The sequence below is a fragment of the Etheostoma cragini genome, chromosome 10 (assembly GCF_013103735.1).
Source record: "Etheostoma cragini isolate CJK2018 chromosome 10, CSU_Ecrag_1.0, whole genome shotgun sequence".
Lineage (NCBI taxonomy): Eukaryota > Metazoa > Chordata > Actinopteri > Perciformes > Percidae > Etheostoma > Etheostoma cragini.
This window is the reverse complement of record NC_048416.1, coordinates 9,719,730-9,740,186: the sequence shown is the minus strand read 5'-3', so window position 1 is coordinate 9,740,186 and position 20,457 is coordinate 9,719,730. Positions and strand designations below refer to the sequence as shown.

Sequence of the window (20,457 nt, the reverse complement as noted above, 5' to 3'; positions counted from 1 at the left end):
GGTTGGGAGGGCAAGGGAAAACAATCCATGAAATTATCCTGGTAAATGGAATATGATTTACTGAGTTTTTTTGACTGCCCTGGAGGCTGCGCCAGCCCCAGAAATGTAAATACTTACATAAAGTTCCAGTTCAATATTTAATCTATCTCAAACAACGGCCTGCTGAAATCATTTAAGACTTGGGGCCACCCTGTTCTTCGACTGAGACTGTAACTGTGTATAAGTGTGTGTGCGTGTGTGCATGTGTGAGTGTTGTGGTGTACTGCAGGACCAAATAACTAGTTCAGGATTAGGAGTTGTGTTCAGATTCAGATACCTGCTTTAATAACAATTTGCGTGAAACATGATTGCAGTTAGGACATGGGTTAACATTACAGATGGTTGGTTTTATTTTCAACGATAACGAGTTAATCAGACTCAATTGCCTTTTCAATTCATTTGATTTATTCAGCTTCACACAGTGTTCATGCCAGCCAAGTTCTCACTCATACGCACAAACGCACGCACACACACACACACACGCACAAGCACATATACACACAAATACCTGCCTACCAGGCTGGGTAAGTGCCAGTGACCTGCATTTTGATTTGTAACAAACAAGCGATACAGCGGATGGTTTGTTTGACTCAGAGTGACAGCAGATATGGAATATGTAAACAGACGTGTGTGTGTGTGTGTGTGTGTGTGTATGTGTGTATCAGGCTGAGTCATAAACCACCCACATTCAGATAGTAGTGATGAAAACCAGAAGAACACACAGCGTGGAGGTCAACATCAGCGTCAAAGTGCCTGCTCGGTCTCATACTGAGCTGCAAATGAGTTGGACGACTTCATGTTTGTCATCACTGCTCACTCATGTTTTTAAAGAAGATGAAATCAACAAATACTGTGGACTTCACAGACTTGCTGTTTGTCAGGAGACAGCATGACAAACACATGTCAGACTCCTGGCCAATCAGCACCGGTTCCCGTCAAGGCTGCATTCTTCACCCCTCTGTCCCGAGCTGCATCGCCAGTCACGGCCCAACAAGATTCTGAAGTTTGCAGACAACACCATCCTCAAGGAGACAGAGTGCATATGTGTCATTTTCAGAAAGCCGTGCCCGACAAAGGGGAAAACAACTCTCCGCTCTCTGTTGACTATATTGCGTGAAGGTTTCCTACTCGTCAATTTCATCTGTCAGCAAACAAGAATGCCTAAAAGCTGCTGTGTGGTGACATTCACTACCAACTGGGTAAAGAACCCACGACATACATTTTTATAAGCTGCTGTCCCAAAAAACTGGGCTTTTATTAAGACAAAAGTGGATTTAGATGTGAGGAATCAGCAGGGAAAATGGGGAGATTGTGGAATCCTGAAACAAAGCGTTATGTCCAACATAAGGTTGAAACGATTCCTTGAGTAACTCGAATAACTTGATCACTAAAAATTCTCGATGCAAAAGGATTTGCCATGAAGCTTTGTTTAATTAATGTTACCAACGTTGTATCAATCACGTTGTTTCCGCGGGGATGATTATTGCTGACGCACATCGAGTTGACGCTGGTGGCAACACATGCCATGAAGACTGATTACAAAATTAAGAAAGCGTATAAGAGGCTAAGACAAGAGACAGGCTGGAGAAAATTACAGAAAGTTTAGAATCAGTTCAAAGGTAATTAAAAGGAAAACTCTTTACAGTGTGTCTACTGCAAACTCAACCTAGCTTACCACAGTTAAAGCACAACGTCAATGCTTCAGCATCTCAACAGAAAACATTGAGTCGTACTTGAGCTGTATGGACAATGAAACTACATCAAACACAAAAACCAGCAAACTCAAAGACAAGAAAATACATAGTGAAGACCACATTTTATCTAAAGAGCCGACTTGTTGACGATCCAATCGGGAAAACAGCTGTTTGTTGCGCACCATTTTCTCTCACTCTCTCTCTTCATGGAGAAACAGCTGATCAACAATCTACTAACATACGTGTAACAGAGTTGTACAACGTTGTAATCAAATATATAAATAAAAATAGGTTGAGTATGACTAATGATTATTAACATTGTTTTTGACATTTTTAATATTGCTAACTAACATATACAGTATGCCTATATAAAGATCAGTCTCAGTTTGAAACTTAGTTATAACTAGTTCTGATAGTTAAGTTGCAAAATGTAAGGTTACGTTTCTGTATGTTTAATTTCTGCTTTAGTTTGTTATTGCATTTCAGAAACAATGCAATATGGCACTTAATAAGAACAATGTAATAATAATTCATAATAATGTACACTTTATTAGTCCCGCAAGAGGAAATTACAATTTACACTTTGTTGTTATTACACACATTACACACAGGCCTGAATTACACACACATGCTCAGTACCTTTACATGCACTAATGGATAGATGTCAGAGTGGGGGGGCTTCCCATGGAAAGGCGCCCCGAGCAGTTGGAGTTTGGTGCCTTGCTCAAGAGCACCTTGGCATTGCCCAGTAGGTGAACTGGACTTAAATGCACCTAATATGTTTAGTTTTTTTGAGAGATGATATTGTACGCAATGTAGGCAATAAAAATATAGCTTTTTCCAGAAATAAAACTATTGTACTACTAATACTAATACTAACTATTGTATAATATTGATATGGAACAAAAGTATTTCTTGTCCCATTACTCGATTAATGAATAATCGGTAGAATACTCAATTAATAAAATAATCAACAGCTGCAGTCCTAGTCCGACTTGGTCTATATCCGCGTTTTTCCATTTCTGGAATGGCTCCGATGCTGCTGGAAATTCTTCCCGGATGTCCGCCTTGTCTGTTTCCGTCCTCTTTCTTTGTGTTGGCGTTCTAAACTCTGGTGGATTTATGAGGACTATGGTTACCTGCTCCTCATATCTCTGCAGGGTAAATCCAGACAGCTAGCTAGACTATCTGTATATCTATCTAGTTCTCTGTTGCACAACTAAATCTACTTCTCAACGTAAAGATATTACACCAAAACAAGTTCCACGTTTGTCAGTTTTTTAGGTCAGAAGCTTATAAAAGCTTGCGCTCTGAGTACTTTGTTAGTAGTGCATCCCACCACACAGCGTTTTTCTGTGTGCTAGCATACAGGATTCCCTTGGAGGAAACCACACAATACAAGTCAATGGAGAGTGGAGAGTTGTTTTCCCCCTCCGGTAGGGGGCGCGACTTAACCATGCTCTGTCTCTATTGGACTCATCTCTGGTGGGGACAATGACCATGTGGTGACCTGGTGCAGGCAGCCTGAATAACTGGAGCTCAATGCTCTAAAGACGTGTTAACTGGATAACAATATGATACCTGTTATTATTAAGCCTTACCGTTATTTCTATTCTTCTCGCATTTTGATCACATCTCATTATGTAAATAAGGCAGACACAGCTGACAAATTCATCAGAAAACATGGCACATTCTAAGACAAGGGGAGCGTATAGTAACAGGGCTGAAGAGTGCTACTGCTGTGTGTGTGTGCAAGGTCTACAGTTTTTAATGTGTAAATATTCGTAAGAGTAGCACTATCAACCTTGCAGCAGTTTCCATTAATCTCCTACGCTGCCGTGAGCACTGTGAAGCAATCTACAACAAGCAGACAGGAAGGCAACTTTAAAGTCAGTGAAAGCAGGAAAAACAGTACATGATGGCTCTTTGGTAAAACGTTAACAATGGCAGCATTTCACCATTGTACAGTTTGGGTTGTTTTCTTTTACTTGCATCTTATTGTTTCTAAGAGGGCAAGGTGTAGATTGGGGTGTGGTCTTGACCAACTGCCACTTTGCTTGTTTGAAAGCCGTGATGTCTCTCTCTCATGGTTTGGCCATATTCTCTGAGCGGGCAAAGAGCGAGAAAGGGAAGGTAAATAGAGTCCATGTTTGTCCACCTGAGCTTTCATTTTCTCAAAAGCAGAGCAGGGTACCTAGGACTCAGTTTACACCTATCACCATTTCTAGCCACTGGGGGACCATAGGCAGGCTGGAGGAACTAAAATTAATGTTAAAAAACCTCATAAAGTGAAATTATCATGCCAGGGGACCTTTAAAGTTGTTGTCCCTAAGATTTGAGTTGTTTCCAGCGGCAGCTTTGGCAGTAAGACGTAATTACAGGCGCAGTTTAGTCCAAAATCAGCGAAGATCTAAATTATTCATGAAGGTGTGATGTAGTGACACGGGCAGCGGTGGAAATTATAGAGGCAAGGGCTAGCTTACACGCTTATTTACTGTGTTAGCACTTAGCTTTAGCAGTCAAACAAGGGACGTGATATAGCCAATGCATGCCCAGCCCTGGTAAAGTGCACTTTAAGTGTAAGTGCACGAAAAGAGAAACGTGATCAGAGAATTATGTGTTGATGCATACAAACAAATAGAAATAGACAGTGGCTGTGTAAAGATTTTATTAGATAAGGTTCCCTCATCCAGATCTCTGGACTTCTCAGAGCTCATGGGAGATATTAGAAAAGAAGAAGTCATGCAGGCCATCAAAAAACTTAATGTGGGTAAAAGTCCCGGGCCCGACGGCCTGTCTGCAGAGTTCTATCAGCTAAACATCGATGATGTAATTAACGTCCTGACAGAGACTTATAATGAAGGGCTGAACAGAGGCTGCATGGGGGAATCATTTTATCAGGGTGTTATGTGTTTGTTATATAAAAAAGGTGATGAAAATGATATCAACAATTACAGACATTTGACTATAATGAATACTGATTATAAGATACTAGCCAAAGTTATTATGAATAGAATGAATAATATATTAGATGAACTGATAGAGAGAGAGCAGACGTGTGCCATTAGAGGCCGTCTGATGTGGGACAACCTCTGCACACTGAGAGAAATGATCAATAAACCCGGGAAGAAAGACTTTTATATAATCGGGCTGGACCAAAAGAAAGCCTTTGATTATGTTTCCAGAGAGTATTTATGGGCTGTAATGGAACATTATGGATTCCCTGATACTTGTATTCATTTAATCAAATGTCTGTATGTTAAATCCAGTGTTCGTATTAACGTAAACGGAGTTTTAACGGAATCTTTTAACGTGGAGAGGGGGGTGAAACATGGCTGCCCCCTGAGTGCTGCTCTATACATCCTGGCCATCAGCCCCCTGATTAAGACCATTAACTCGGACTGCCTTATATCCGGTACTAATGTCGGGCTCGCTCCCAACGTCACTGCCATGGCTTATGCCGATGACGTCACTGTAGTAATAAAAAATCAAATGGAGATGGATATTTTAACTAATCATTTAAGTTTATACGAGTTAGCTTCCGGTGCGAAGCTAAATCATAGTAAAACTGAAGGAGTTTGGATAGGATCGAATCATGCAATGCGTGATATTAACATTAAAGTAAAAGATGAGATTAAAATCCTGGATTTAACCATCTGTAACAAAGACTGTAGTGAAAGAAACTGGGATCTTAAACTCGGTGAGGTTAAAGAGGCAGTAAAGAAATGGGAAAATAAAAACACCAATTATAAATCAAGAGTTAATATCATTAAAACATTCATCCTTTCCAAGCTTCTATTTATCGCAAACATTTTTCCTCCATCTCACAAAATAATAATTCAATTAAATAAACAGTGTGTGAATCTGGTGTGGGGCACGACAAGAGAAGTAACAAAAAGAGAGATATTGTATAAAAGCAGAGAATATGGGGGGCTCGGGGCTGTGGATATGGGATTAAAGTTATATATTTCCTTTGTAAAAAATGTATCGGCAGCACTGTCTCGGAATGCTCTCTGGGTGGGTGACTCCTCCAGGTGGAGGAAGAGGAGAGGCCGAGCCAGGCAGGGACCACAATATATGATTAACTACGGTGATTTTATAGATGAATATCAAAAACTTAATATTGATTGGAACGGCCTCCCGAGTAAAATGATATATAATAAGATTAATGATTTTAAATATGGCGGATATATTGAGTACAAATATTTAAGTCAAAATGAAGGGGCCCTGCTACTAAAATGTTTAAAGAATAAAAACCTGTCTGAGAGCATCCGGGACATGAGGTGGCTGATGTCTGTCAACAGGCTTCCGGTGAGAGCTGTTGTGTCTTGGAGTTGCTATGTGACAACTAAAACCTGTCCAATGACCACATGCAACGATGATGAGACACAACAGCATCTCCTCATGGACTGTTTTAGAGCGCAGGAGGTCTGGGACAGACTCAAAAGGTGTGGTGTGAAATTTGATGTGAATTATAAGAGTGTAATGTATTGTATTATGGACCAGAGTGTGCTGGAGAAAGACAAAGAACTTTTGCAAATTATAATATGTATCGTGTGTTTTAAACTATGGAAGACCAGGTGCTGTATGACAATACAACAGACTGTCGTTACCAGTGAACATGTATTTAAGCAAGTGATCACTGAGTTAAGAAGAAGGAAAAAACTAGATAAAAACCAGCTCCTACCCTGGGATATTATTAATTTGTAATATTTTTGTACTTTGCACTTTAAGGTCTGTTCTTTGCGCTTTTAGCACATGCACTTTAATCACTCTCTGCACTTTATAACGTAAACTATGTTATGTTTTTGTAATTTGATGTTTGTCTGTGTTTTTGCTCTCTGATGTTGCCTACGTGATAACATGTATTTTTGTGAAAACTTCAATAAAGCTCTTTAAAAAAAAAAAAGTAAAGTGCACTTAGTCACTTCGTCACCCTTGTGTTAACTCTCTCTTTGATAGATAGGAACTAATCAGACAGTTATCTAGATGGAAATTTTACAGACAATCAGTTTTAGTTAGTCTTCAACAATGTCAACAAGGATGGAATGGGCAATTGTGCATGCATTTACACTGGCATCAGATACTGTTAGGCCCCATTTTGATTGATAGATAGATAGATAGATAGATAGATAGATAGATAGATATTGATCCCAATAAAATGGGAAATTACAGTTTTACAGCAGGAAAGTCAGTCACACAGCGCAGATTATAATTATAAATGAAATACTAGGATACAATATACATACATACAACATACATGAAATGATAATGGGAGTAAAATACAAGAACAAATATTTGAATACATACATATTTACACTGCTGTGTTTTGGTTTAAAAGCAAATATCTTTTGCTACATTTACACCTAGTGTTAACACTGCTCTAGTGTTTCAAAGCCCCTGAACCCGAGACATTTGAGAACACTTCTTACGCAGTTTGGTTCAGAATCTGCGGCATTGTTTTGCAACGGCCTTGAGGTTCATAGTTGTCCTGTGCTTGTCTAAGACACGCTTATGTATATAACATTATATTGAATATGTGAGTTATGGCAGAGATGACGAAACGGAAGGCTGTGACCAACTGAGTGAGTCATTAACCTGTGTTCTGGTGGTGCTGGAACAATTGAGGAGGATAGACAATGCACTACACTAGCACCGACAGGTATATTAAGGGTAATATAACCCGTCCAATTCCCAAGAGTGCCTGCATCCTTTTGTTAATGCGTCATTACCGGGGCATTCCTCTTCATGAAAACAATCCATTTCTTTTGTTCTAGCTGATGCTGTTGGAAGTTGAAGATTGAGATGGGTGTGAGAGGTGCACCCACCCATCCATTAACCTCTGCTGTTTTTACTTGGTGGCTGCCAATGGCCTCAGAGCGAGCATTAAATGTATTTATCTCACTTGCAGTAAACGCAAAAGCACTTGACAAGGAGGAGGAGGTGTGCTTGTAATCTGTCATAGTTCTTAGTAGTTGCCAAAAGGTTTGCCCTCCTGGAATTGTAGTTCCACTTTCTTTTAGCAGTCCCTTTTTGCCTCCTTTACTGCTCTTCTTGCATTGAAGGCCGCTGCTTTACAATAGTCCATGTTTCCAGACTGTGGTTCTATTGTGCAGACTACAGTGTGTAATCCAATTCAGTGCCCAAGTAAATACCTTCTGAACAAGTGATACATTTAAGACACACACTAAGGCTGTGTTCGTAGTTATAGAAACATATTCCCTAGGAAATCTTCTCATGTTAACAACTTAGCAAACATGTTTTGGACAAATAAAGACAGTTGTATAATTGTAGAGTTGGTCATATAATAATTTAAAATACTGGGCATGGCCTACCAGTATATAGTAATTAGATACTAGGCATGGTCTCCCAATATGTACTGTAGTAATAAAATACTAGGCATGGCCTCCCGGTATAAAATACTGGGCATGGCCTCCCGGTATATACTGTAGTAATAAAATACTGGGCATGGCCTACCAGTATATACTTTAGTAATAAAATGCTGGGCATGGTCTCCCAGTAATAAAATACTAGGCATGGCCTCCCGGTATAAAATACTGGGCATGGCCTCCCAGTATATGGTAATAAAATACTGGGCATGGCCTCCCGGTATATACTGTAGTAATAAACTACTGGGCATGGCCTACCAGTATAATAGTACTGCAGGCAAAAAAGGGTGGCTAGAAGAACCTAGAATATAAGACATGTTTTCAGTTATTTTACACTTTTCTGTTAAGTACATGATTCCATATGTGTTCATTCATAGTTTTGATGTATAATAAAAAGCATTGAATGAGAAGGTGTGTACAAACTTTTGGCCTGTACTGTATATAGTACTGAAACTCTGGGTACAGGCTAGCAGTATATAGCACTAAAATACTGGGCATGAACTACCAGCATATAGTACTAAAATACTGGGCATGGCCTACACGTAAAAAGTACTAAAATACTGGGCATGACCTACAAGTATACAATACTAAAATACTGGGCTTGAACTAACAGTATACATTACTAATATACAGAGCATGACCTTTTAGAATATAGTACTAAAATACTGGGCATGAACTACCAGTATATAGTGTTAAAATACTGGGCATGACCTACCAGTATATAGTACTAAAACACTGGGCATGGCCTACCAGTATATAGTAATAAACTACTGGGCATGGCCTATCAGTATATAGTACAAATATACAATACACATTGGTATTACCTGTGGAATGTCTAGCACTACATTTAAAATCCTCCCCATTTTTGAGGCGTCACAGTTGGCAAGGATATCCATAACACCCTTTTGGGTTTGTACATGCAATCAGGGATGGTTCTGACATTCCAGATGCACTCACTCTCATTTTCAGAAAGAGGGGCAACCTGTAGCTCACCCAGTAGAGTGTGGGCCCCATGTAGGCGGAGTCCTTGGCAGCGACCTTGTTTCGAATTCGATGCACTGTTCTTCGCTACAAAACAAAACAATATCTTGACATAAGAAAGATTGGTGAAGCATTTATCTTCTGACTTTATACTGGCTAGTCCAAGCAGTATTCCGGGATAGGAGAAAACATGCAATGGTATATTGGCTTTTCTTTGAAAGAATCACAATCATCTTGGGCGGTGCGAAGCGCAAGACCGAGCCACAGTGCCTCTGCAAAAGAACTTCAGGAAGGAACTTGTTTTGGTTGAATGTGATTGTTCAGAAGTAGCTTTAGTCGGGCAACAGAAAACTCACATTGGACAGGTAGTCTAGCTAGCTGTCTGGATTTACCCTGCAGAGATCTGAGGAGCAGACTAACATTGTCCTTCTTATAAGGTAACGGACATCTGACAGAATTTCCGGCGGCACTGGAGTAATTCCGGAAATGAAACACTGTGGATACAGACTACCGATTTCATAACTGATATAAATGATGACCAAAAGTATAAAAATAAGACCGGACACAATTCTGGAGTGTGTTAGAGTGGACTTTGTCCTCTCAGCCAGGCTCCAATGACTTTTTCAGGGCTGTAAGAAACGCTGGTACCTGTAAGCACTGGAGATATACCGCCTGCTCTTATACTGAGTGAAAGAGTGTGTGTGTGTGTGTGTGTGTTAGCGAGCAGACCTGCACGCTCACATACACATGGATGCACACAAGTACTCAGGTATTCCAACACACACACACACACACACACACACACACACAGCAGCCCTGGGTCCGACATTCTACTCACTGGCTATAACAATGATGGATGTGGAGGGCAGCACCAGCAGATTGCTTAGCCAGACATGAAGGCAGAAAAGCTGAATAAAAACACATTTTTCATCCTCTCCATTCTTCTAAGTCTTCTTGTTTTCACTGATTCCCTTATGACTGCCCACCCGCACACACAATCACACACACACACACACACACACACACATGCACACACACTCATGTATCGTCTTTTTCTGCTCACCAGTCCATCCTACATAGTTTATCTCACTCTTTCAGTCACTCAAAAAATGACCTGTGAATAAGGGCCGAGCCTCAGAGGTTTACATGTAATATCAGCGGATCGATACTTGCCGCGCTCCAAGAGGCCTCTCGGGTTTGTTATTGCCACGGAAACGCTGAAGCCAAAGCAGTACTGGTGACATGTATTATGGTGACTAAATGAAATAGCCTCTGACTGCTTTTACACATGGACGGACATACAAAGGTAAGTCTTCCTGGTAAAAAGCAGCAGAGTAAGTTTCCCTTCCTTTTTTTTACAGGCTTCGTACTTGATAAACATTCAAAGTCCTTTGTTTCTTTGTCCATTTTCCTTTTGAATGTTCTTTCTCTGTGTTAATGTGTTCTGCTTTGTCCATGTTTTTGATGATTCACGCACACGTAATCATCACCATCACTTTAAAGTCACTGTGGTGAATGTTTTCTAAAAAACACTATTTCTATCAACGCGCCACAACGCGTACATCCCAAACCAGAGCGTCAAACAGGGCCGCCAAGAGTCCTGAATAAATGTGATGCTTAAGTGGGCTTTAACATCACAAAAGCGATCTGGCACAGAGAGTGTCAATGAAAGGGTGGGCCCAGGGAAAATTGAATTGGTTTATGAGGAGAGAACGAGGAGACATGTTGTAGCTAGGCTGATTCTGGCTGATTGTTATACCAAAGTGGCAGAAATGGACATACTGGGGGTTTAAGTTAAGGATCCGCACACTTCATCCACCTCTGTGACATACACTGTCAACTGAATGGAACTTGAAACCAGAATCTTCAAGACACAAGGAGTCAACACGATTCAACACCTTACAGAGTGACTTAAAGGTGCCCCACCACTCGCATGTCATTACTTTGTAGTAATAAGTTCCGCCATGCATTCTGTAACATTTATTTGTGGAAAAAATGCCTTGGTTACCTTGTTTCAAGCCCTTCTAGCGTGGTATAGAAAGCCTGCAGGAAGACTCAGCTTATCACAAACACATATGGACCTAACATATTTCAAACAACGCAAGTAAAAGTGGTTTGTGTGGCAGGGCAACTTTAACAGTAACGTGGCACGGGGCAGTCATTCAGAACTGTGTTTGGATCTGTAAATAGCAATGACATTGACAAACTGTGCAAACAAGAATGGTAGTTGCACTACAGGCTGGCAGACTGGTGTAGACATACAAACGAGAGTTGGGATGTAACAATGGTTCTATAATTATTGTAAAGCATCAGAAATGGGTTGGTGTACAAGGGAAAAAAATAGAGGGACCGCTAGAGCATCGATCTTACAGAGCTGTGAGGGTGGAGAGAATGTAAGTTGGCATATGAAAGTATACATTTAGTATTAAAGCTAAAATGTCACAAAGTGGCCCCTTGAACTTGGATTATTTTGTCACACATAGGTCTACTGTACTCTTCCGGAAGGTCAAGAATGAATATCGATACTCATAAAAAGAGTAGGGAAGAGAGCTACACATCATGTTAACAACATAAATGAGTGTTTGTGTGGCTGATGCATTGGGAGCTAGCCTCTCATTGCCAGAACTTCCTGCACAGTGCTGCAGAAGAGGGTCTGGCAAGTCCACACAGTATTCCGGACGGAGCCACGGTGCCTCTGCAAAATAACCTCGGGAAGGCGCTTGTTTTGGTGGAACATGTACGTTTAATTGTTCTTGTCGTGCAACAGAAAACTCAGATTGGAAAGATAGTCTAACTAGCTGTCTGGATTTACCCTGAAGAGATATGAGGACTAGGTAACCATAGTCCTCAGAAATCCACCGGAGTTTAGAACGCCAACACAAAGAAAGAGGAAAGTAATGGACATGTGGCCGAAAAGGAGGGACCTCCAGCGGATTTTTCGGGGCAACGGAACAGTCGTCAACGTAGAATTTATTGAAAGATGCATTTAAAAAAAAAAATGCTATGAATAACTGAATTGAACTAAAGCGTTTTAATGAAAAGTGAGTGAAACAAGAGAGAGCGGAAGGAGTAAAGTGCAAGATGCTAATGACGGCCATAAAGAAAAAGGCAAAGAGAGAGACAGAGATGATTATGAGGCCTCTGGCTGACAGAGCAGTAAATCCAGCTGGAAGACAGAGCTGCTGTGTGTAGTCACTGCAGCCATTCTGACACTCACACACTCTGCTGGCCAACAAGTCCTAGCAGCCAGTCTGTCAGCCTGTTAGCACAGCTACAGCATGCCAACCAGTGGATGAGGTAACAGCTTAATCTGTGTCCAAAACTTTCAGAGCCAGATAAAGCTGCGTGATAAAGTAACACTCAGTTTGTCACATTATTTTAATCCAAGCACTGGAGGAAGGATTTCCCCTGAAATTAAAACTATACAATACCATACTATATTTACTTTACTATACTTTTTTTACATTTCAGTTCACTTTTCATCATGACAGTGACAACAGACTCAACTAAAAACACTGTAAATATATATGCTATAGTATACATGCTTGTCTTTCATCCTCCACTGCATTAATCCCTCCTCTTTTGAACCCGTTTATAATCACCATCACAGTTATTGTTGGGAATATGAACATAAAGAGACATTTGGACGCTCAGCTGCCGTGACATTTTTTAATTGTTGTAGGCACAAAGGCCGCTGCAGAATTATGAGCCATCAGGATCATTGATATCCTCTGCTCTCGTCTTTCACGTGAAACAAATCAACAGTTTGTAGAGCGGATCTCCTTTGCGTTTACGCATACCATGCTGCTCCTACGCCTGGTGTGGCCAGTGTCATTGATTTACAACCCCAGTCAGTCAGTCAGTCAGTCAGAGCCTAGCTGTATATAAATTAGAGATGGTATAACACCATTTCTTTGCTTCCTGATACAGATTCTGATACCTGAACTTAAGTGTCAGCCGATACAAGTGTTATATATTTTATGATGTTTTCTTTCTTTATTTAGGGTCGCCAGTAGTACTGTATTAAAAACTATTCTTCCTAGGATCCACACACAAGACAAGACTATCATTGTTGCAATAATATGTCCACATTATCAATAAAAATATATTTCTACTGATACCTGATCTCTAGGAATCATGACCAGAAATGATGGAGGAGACTGCACACATGACGAGTCCAATACACTTAGATAAAATGCAGCTTTTTTCAATTATTGAACAAGGAAGAGAACCGTGGGTGCACACACACACACACATACACACACATCAGACTAACTGCGTTTCTTATAGTCTTCTTGTCTTGCAACGGCAATATAATCTATTTTTGTGAAACATGGTTTCCTTTGAAACAACTCCTTATTTGTGAGACACTTCTACTAGTTTTACACAACCCAATCTATTCTCAGCTGTGGGGTTGTGTTACCTCAAACTAAGCCTGCTGTAGTAGATGAAATACAGTTGAAAACCTACATGCTTAAATATTCCACCTATTAATAACTTCACATTTCCTTCTCAACAGACGTTTGACACAAGTAATAAATGGAAACGTTGTACCAGTGTACAATAGTGTCCGCACTTAGGTAAACAATAGAATGTTAATCCACATTTACATCCCCCACTATTATATGAATCCAAAGCTTTAGGACCTTTTCTTGCGCCAAACGCAAGTGTCTTTTGTCTATTTTAAGACATTGAGCAGTTGTTAATTTCCCGTCCAGCGCCCACATAATTTAAACAGCAAGTGCACCTGCATCCATCTGTGCGCCTATGGGCGTACTGGTCTCACAGGGAGGTCTGTTCAGGTGCATTCTTGGCGTATTGCGCCATTGACCAACAAAAACTTGGTCTAAAGTCAATAACTCAGCATTTCATTCTTATGTTAACAGCGCATTGGTAATATGCACCTAGGCTCGTCCACTGCATGCACACTGTGCTTGTTAAACACACAGAGACGCTCAGCAGCACATACACATGCAAAAGATTACATGTAAAAATATGATGGTGCAAATCCGCCATCACGATAGCAATGCACCAAGGTACAAATGCGTCTGGCTTTTAAAGGGTATGGGAGATGACAGTCTGACTGGTTTATTGCATGTTACACCCAAAACACACCTCTGGCTGAACAGCCGGACTGCAGACATCAGTGAGGGTGACCTGAATGGAGCTGACATCAACAATCAATCAATCATTATTTATTTATATAGCTCTTTACAGCAACCAACATATATCCAGAGTGCTTTACAACAAGGCCCAAGAATGAAACATAATATACAATAAAAATGGTAAAACACAGAATACAGTAAAATCAGAAAAGGTTGCATGAAAACAGGAGGAAGAAAGGGAAAAATGTAACAGCGCTATTATGTATTAAAAGTTTTGAATTTGGATTTTACAGAAGAGCTACGTCTATAATAATGCGTATGTCAGACTTGTTCCAAAGTCTCCGGGGCAGCAACTGCAAAAGTGTGATGACCCCACAGTTTGTACCTCGATATGTATGACCTTTGAATACTAGTATACTTGTATATGGATTGCAGCTGCCAGTAGGCTGGTGTAACGTAATTTCATTTAAACAGGGACAATGAACAATAAAACATTAAGCTTGTATAAAAACAAGGGGAGATGCATTGTGCCAAGTTGTAGCACAATTGCTATTTTTCCGCCTATGGTCCCTGGGTAGGCCGGTGGAACAATACGTATTCAACGCAAGTGAAGTACAAAACCCAAGAGTGCATCCAATTTAACACACACATTCACAACAATGCAAAGCTGCGTCACTAAAATGATCATGGGCTCAATCGTTCTACATCCTAAAACCATCCCATTAGACGCATGCTCGCACACACACACACACACACACAGTTCTTAAAACAGATTTGACATCATGGGACATTCATTATAATTAACAGATGAGGAAAAACACTCAGCATATCTCATTAGAATGCATGTCTGTTGTGGGATTCACACATCTAGAGCAATATTAATCAAACCTATAATAAATATGTAATCAAACACGCCACATTTCCATCCACTACGTTACAGAGGCCTGGTCAAACAGACACGCCGATCTGTGAATTTTAATTGGATTTCACTTAAGGCTGACATCAATAAACCTAGAGGGGACAACTGCACAGCTAGAGGCAACATATAGAGGATGCTAAGCAACAACAAATGAAAAGAAAGTGAAAGAAAAAAAGAAGAAGAGGAAGGAGAAAAGGATTAAATGTGATCTAGAGCAGGTCGGGTGGAGGGTGTTATATACGCCTCCAAGACATCACTAGCTTCATGAACGCTACAAATGTTAGATTTGCTGAGCGTGAAGGCCGGGGCCGTGGAGAGATGGATGGAGACCGGCCCCTGTTGCAGATGAGCCACTCGTTTTGTGCCAATAAGCGAGGCGCCTAGGGGCCTCTGAGCGCCGCCGTGAACCGGGTCAAACAGCAGCCGCTGTAAATTTGATCTATATGACAATAGGAAACAAGTTAAATTTGAATAGTTATGTAGTCTGGCCACTCCACACAACCTTCTGACAGAAAGTGTTGGGGGTGGCAGTGGTTCACCTCCTGGGCACTGCCAAGGTGCTCTTGAGCAAGACACCGGAACCCCAACTGCTTGGGGCGCCCTTCCATGGGCAGCCCCCCCCACTCTGACATATCTCCATTTAGTGCATGTATAGGTACTGAGCATGTGTGTGTAATTCCGGCCTGTGTGTGTGAGAGTGTAAATTGTAATTTTCCCTTGCTGGATTAATAAAGTACACAATATTATTATTACTGCTGCAGGATTGTGTGGAGAGGAGGATAGAGTGAAGAATGGAGAGGGAAGAGGGAAAAAAAGAAGAGATGAATAGGAGGTAGGAAGATGAGAACATAGAGAAGGGTGAGCAGCAGAGAGGAGAAGATAATACAGGATTTGAGAGGAGGGGGGAAGAAGAAAATAGTAACACAAAATGAAAGGAGATGAGGGAAGGCGAGGCAAGAAAAAAATGAAAGTGAAAAGAGGAGTGGAAGGATAAAAAGGAGGAGGAGAGAGAAACGGAAAAGAAAGGTAAGGATGAAAGGGTAGGAGAGGGTGAGAGAAGAAGAAGAAATAAGTGGGAAGAAAATGAAAAGATAAGAGTGAAAGAAAATGATGAAGAGGGAGGAGAAAAATAGAATTGAGGATAAGAATGAAGGCAGTGGGGAGAATAAAAGCAGGAGTGAAAAGGAGAAAGGAAAGGAGGAGAGAAGAAGGTGAGTAAAGCAATGGAAGGCAAGTGAAAGAAAGGAAGGAGTGGAGAGAAAGTCAGGTAAGGACAGAAAGGAGAGGAGCTTCGGTCCGGTCGGTCTGGTGGAGAGAGACACACACACACACACACACACACACACACACATGCACAGACCCTCACATTTCATGTGTGCAGGAGCGTAGTGATGTGTCAGCAGTGAACAGTGACCCTGGTGCGATTTCAGTGCTGATCAGACGCTTTCAAACACTTCCACACATATTTATTCTCCTCCCTCTGGAGATTCTCAGCTGTCTGACAAACCAGCAAGTTGGGGAGAGACCAAAATCATTGGCTCCATTTACACAGCTGGCCCGCAGCCACTTCTTTCAAACATTTCCCAGAATACTATGCAACAGAGCCCAGGAAAAGGATTATCAATCAAAACAATGAGGTGTACAAGCATGTGGCAGCAGTGGATGAAAAACATAAAATCTCTGTTGCTTTACGTCTCTTTGCATCCCTTATGCATCTTTGTGGTGGCTTTGCGTTTCTTTGTAGTCCTTATGCATGTCTGTAGTGTCTTTGCGTCTGTTTGTAATCCTTCTGCACCTTTGTGGTGGCTTTGCGTCTCTTTGTAGTCCTTATGCATCTTTGTAATGAATTTGTGTCTCTTTGTAGACATTTTGTGTCTATTTGTAGTCCTTATGCATCTCTGTGGTGGCTTTGCGTCACTTTGTAGTCCTTATGCATCTTTGTGATGGATTTGTGTGTCTTTATAGTCATTTTGTGCCTATTTGTAGTCCTTATGCATCTATGTGGAGGCTTTGCGTCTATTTAGTTGCGTCTGTAGTCATGTTGTGTCTCGTTGTAGTTGTTCTACATCTCTGTGGTTGTTTTGTGTCACTTCTCAGTTGTCTTGTGTCTATCTGTAGTTGTTTTGTGTCTCTCTGTAGTTGTTTTGTGTCTCTCTGCAGTTTTGTCTCTCTGTAGTTGTTTTGTGTCTCTCTGTAGTTGTTTTGTGTCTCACTGTAGTTTTGTCTCTCTGTAGTTGTTTTGTGTCTCTCTGTAGTTGTTTTGTGTCTCTCTGTATTTTTTGTCTCACTGTAGTTGTTGTGTGTCTCTGTGGTGGCTCTGTGTCTCTTTGCAGTCATTTTGCATCTCTTTGTAGTTGCATTTTTCATCGTTTTGTGTCTCTTTGTAGTAGTCTCGCATCTCTCTGTACTTGTTTTGTGTCTCTCTGTACTTTTAGTGGGTCTGTGTACTTGTTTTGTGTCTCTTTGCAGTTGTTTTGCATGTCTCTCTGTACTTGATTTTCTTGTCTCACTGTACTTTTGTTGTGTCTCTCTGTGGTCATTTGATTAACTTTCCAACAAAAAGTATCCTTTGGTGTCATATTTGGACACGCTTGGTCGGGACTCTTGGTGTCAGTTTTTGACGAGCTGGGTCGGGAGGTCCGTTTGTCTGACACGCGGCACAAGAACGGGACAGTAAGGTTTAGGAATAGATGGTGGATGGGGTGGACGTCTCAGTGACACACGCACATCTCATAGGTCAAAGTCCTGTGTTGTTTGCCCCCCCCCCCCTCCCCCTAAAACCAACTTCTGTACAATGATTTTCGTTCCTTCAATCTACTCTGTACCGTTGTCTCTCTTAATACTACGTCATCTTACAGCGCCGCGGTGGAGCTGCTGCTCTGCCCAGTGTGTTCCATACAGACACTGAAGGGAGATTTTTGCATCGTATCTGACGCTGAGAGACACTGACCATGCGTCAGTATTTTACCAGTTGGGAGTGAGAACATGCTGAAAAGGGCCACAGACTACAATCTCAAATTGAATTAAGTTCAGTCATTAAGTTTGTGCGACTTTGGCCACATACAAGGTCCTTATTGATGGATATCTCTCTGTATGATTGTTAACATCAGTGCAAAGTGACCACTCCAGAAAGAAGTTGTTTGTCCTTTAATTGTGAGGGACTGACAACAAAACCTGATATTTACTATTGACATTTTAAATGGATGAAACCATTTCTGCTATCACTCCTCTAGCTGTTCTGCAGACATCCCAAAATGACTTCTTAGGGAAGAAAAAGCACAGCCTGAAGTCAAGAATTCAAGTCTAAGTGTTAAAATGTTTAGCACTGGCAAGAACACTATGTAATAAAATTAGATGACTCATTATTATGTAAATCCAAGATTGTGATCTTGTCTTTACAATATTGTCCAAAATGGTTTTCCTCCAGCCACAGCACACTTGAGGCTGAGAAAAGGATTTAAATGGTGTTATAAATGTGCAAGACTTAATTTGGCGATAGCCCACACTGCAAAGGAAAATGTTTGAGAGAGTTTGGGAAAACAACAATAACCATGCCCAAAGCATTTAGCAATGAAACCAGATGGCACAAATCTGATGCTAAGTGAATTGACTGTTGCCCTGTTACAGTTTGATTGGCTCTGCTACAGTTTCACTGGCTATTTGTCAAGTACTGCTGTTGGTATTTTCTCATAGTTGCCAGAAGTCAGTATTCCTTTAAAAGAGGAAACTAACTACTAACTGCAGTTGCCATGATCAATGTGGATTCTCTTTTGCAGCACACATTTGAAAATCTCCCCCTTTTTAATTCTTCATTAAATATTGTCAACAGAAAGTCAGTCCGTTATTAGACACTCTTATACAGATAAGGATTCCAGAGTGTAAAATAAAAAGGAGATATAGATCAAATCATCTCAAATGATACCTGGGAAAGTATTACATTAAATAATAAAACTTGAGGGATTTGCCTTTTGGTGCTTACCAGTTACAGGAAATTGTTATGAACCAAACCTCTGGTAAGAAATCATTACGTTTAATGTGGAGTGGTTATTCTGGAAACAATGGCTTACTTCTAGCTTGTGAGAGAAGACAAATCTTTGCTTCATGTTTCATTATATGTTATTTGGAAGGGGTGGTACCTGGTAAAGAGCTGGCTTTCAGGATCTCAAGCATTTTTCTGAGAGGATTCCCAAACATGAATGCAGCAGGACAACTGTTAAGGTTGTAATTTGGGCCAGAACACAGAGATACAACACAGGAAGCTGATATAAAGTTCAAGAGTTTTTAATGAGTGTGGACGTTACGCTAGAGAGAAGGAAGCATAGGCAACAGTCTTTTTCACTGAGGTATCCGGGCGTAGCAGGTGATAGGTCTAAGAGGGGAATGGCATGCAGCACAGCAAACGAAGCAGGAACAACAGAAAACAAATAGACCTGAACAAAAGAACTGGATTAACACAAGGTATCTAAAAGTCAACCGAGCGGCAAACAACACAGGAAAACTACTGAGCCACGTTACCACGAAGGTGTCTGTAATGATGTGGCACTAAAGAGGTGGACAGCCCGGGTATAAATGCTTTAGAGGTGAATTATGGAATGTGAATCAGCTGTGCAGGTGAAGGAGCAGGGATGAGTGGCCACGCCTCTTGACCTAGTTCCTCTAGGCACGCCCCCTCCATGTGGACACAGGCAAAACAGACAGACACACAGGTCAACGGGAGATACGAAACACACAGGGTGGGAGGGGAAAAGCAGCAGACCCACAACAACAACGCGGTAACATGGGGCTAGCTCGAAAGAGCAAACACCCCTTCCCAAACTGACAGCGCATACAATCGGAGATTGAGCAGTGTAATAGGTGTGAGTCCAGTGTTATTATCAACTGTGTTGTATTGTGAGAAAATATTGCATTATGTAAAATTTTACAATTTGTTTTTGCATCTGTCCAAAGTAGTTGTTGCCCCGCCATTTTGTCCCTGTCCCTGATAAAACAACCTACCAAGTATGAAGCTTTTTTGAATGAAGAGTATGCGAAAATGAATTTTAGGATCTTATGTAGGGTTGGGTACTAAAACCTGGTGCTAATATGGCACCAGTGCCAACAAAGACCATATCTACCGGGCCAAATAGCAACGCTGATTTCAGGGGCCTCTGCTTATCTCTGTTAATTCAAAAAGGCAACACAAAAATCGCTGCATGCGATGCTAGTTAACACTACACTTGTTAGATGATAGTTAAAGGTTTAAAGTATGGCTGTATTTCACTGAGGATTCCAACACTGGGACGTCCAACAGTCTGCAGCTGCTGTTGTTGGAAAAACAACACAGACGGTGC

At 41.0% G+C, this 20,457-nt stretch overlaps 1 long non-coding RNA gene across 1 annotated transcript; it reads left to right on the top strand.

The window, feature by feature from the left end:
• Positions 1-222: 222 nt before the first annotated feature.
• On the top strand, positions 223-19,340 carry LOC117951252. The gene is made up of 3 exons (XR_004658113.1): positions 223-235; positions 613-618; positions 19,255-19,340. It is a non-coding gene; the product is annotated as an uncharacterized LOC117951252 (long non-coding RNA).
• The last annotated feature ends 1,117 nt before the right edge of the window (positions 19,341-20,457 follow it).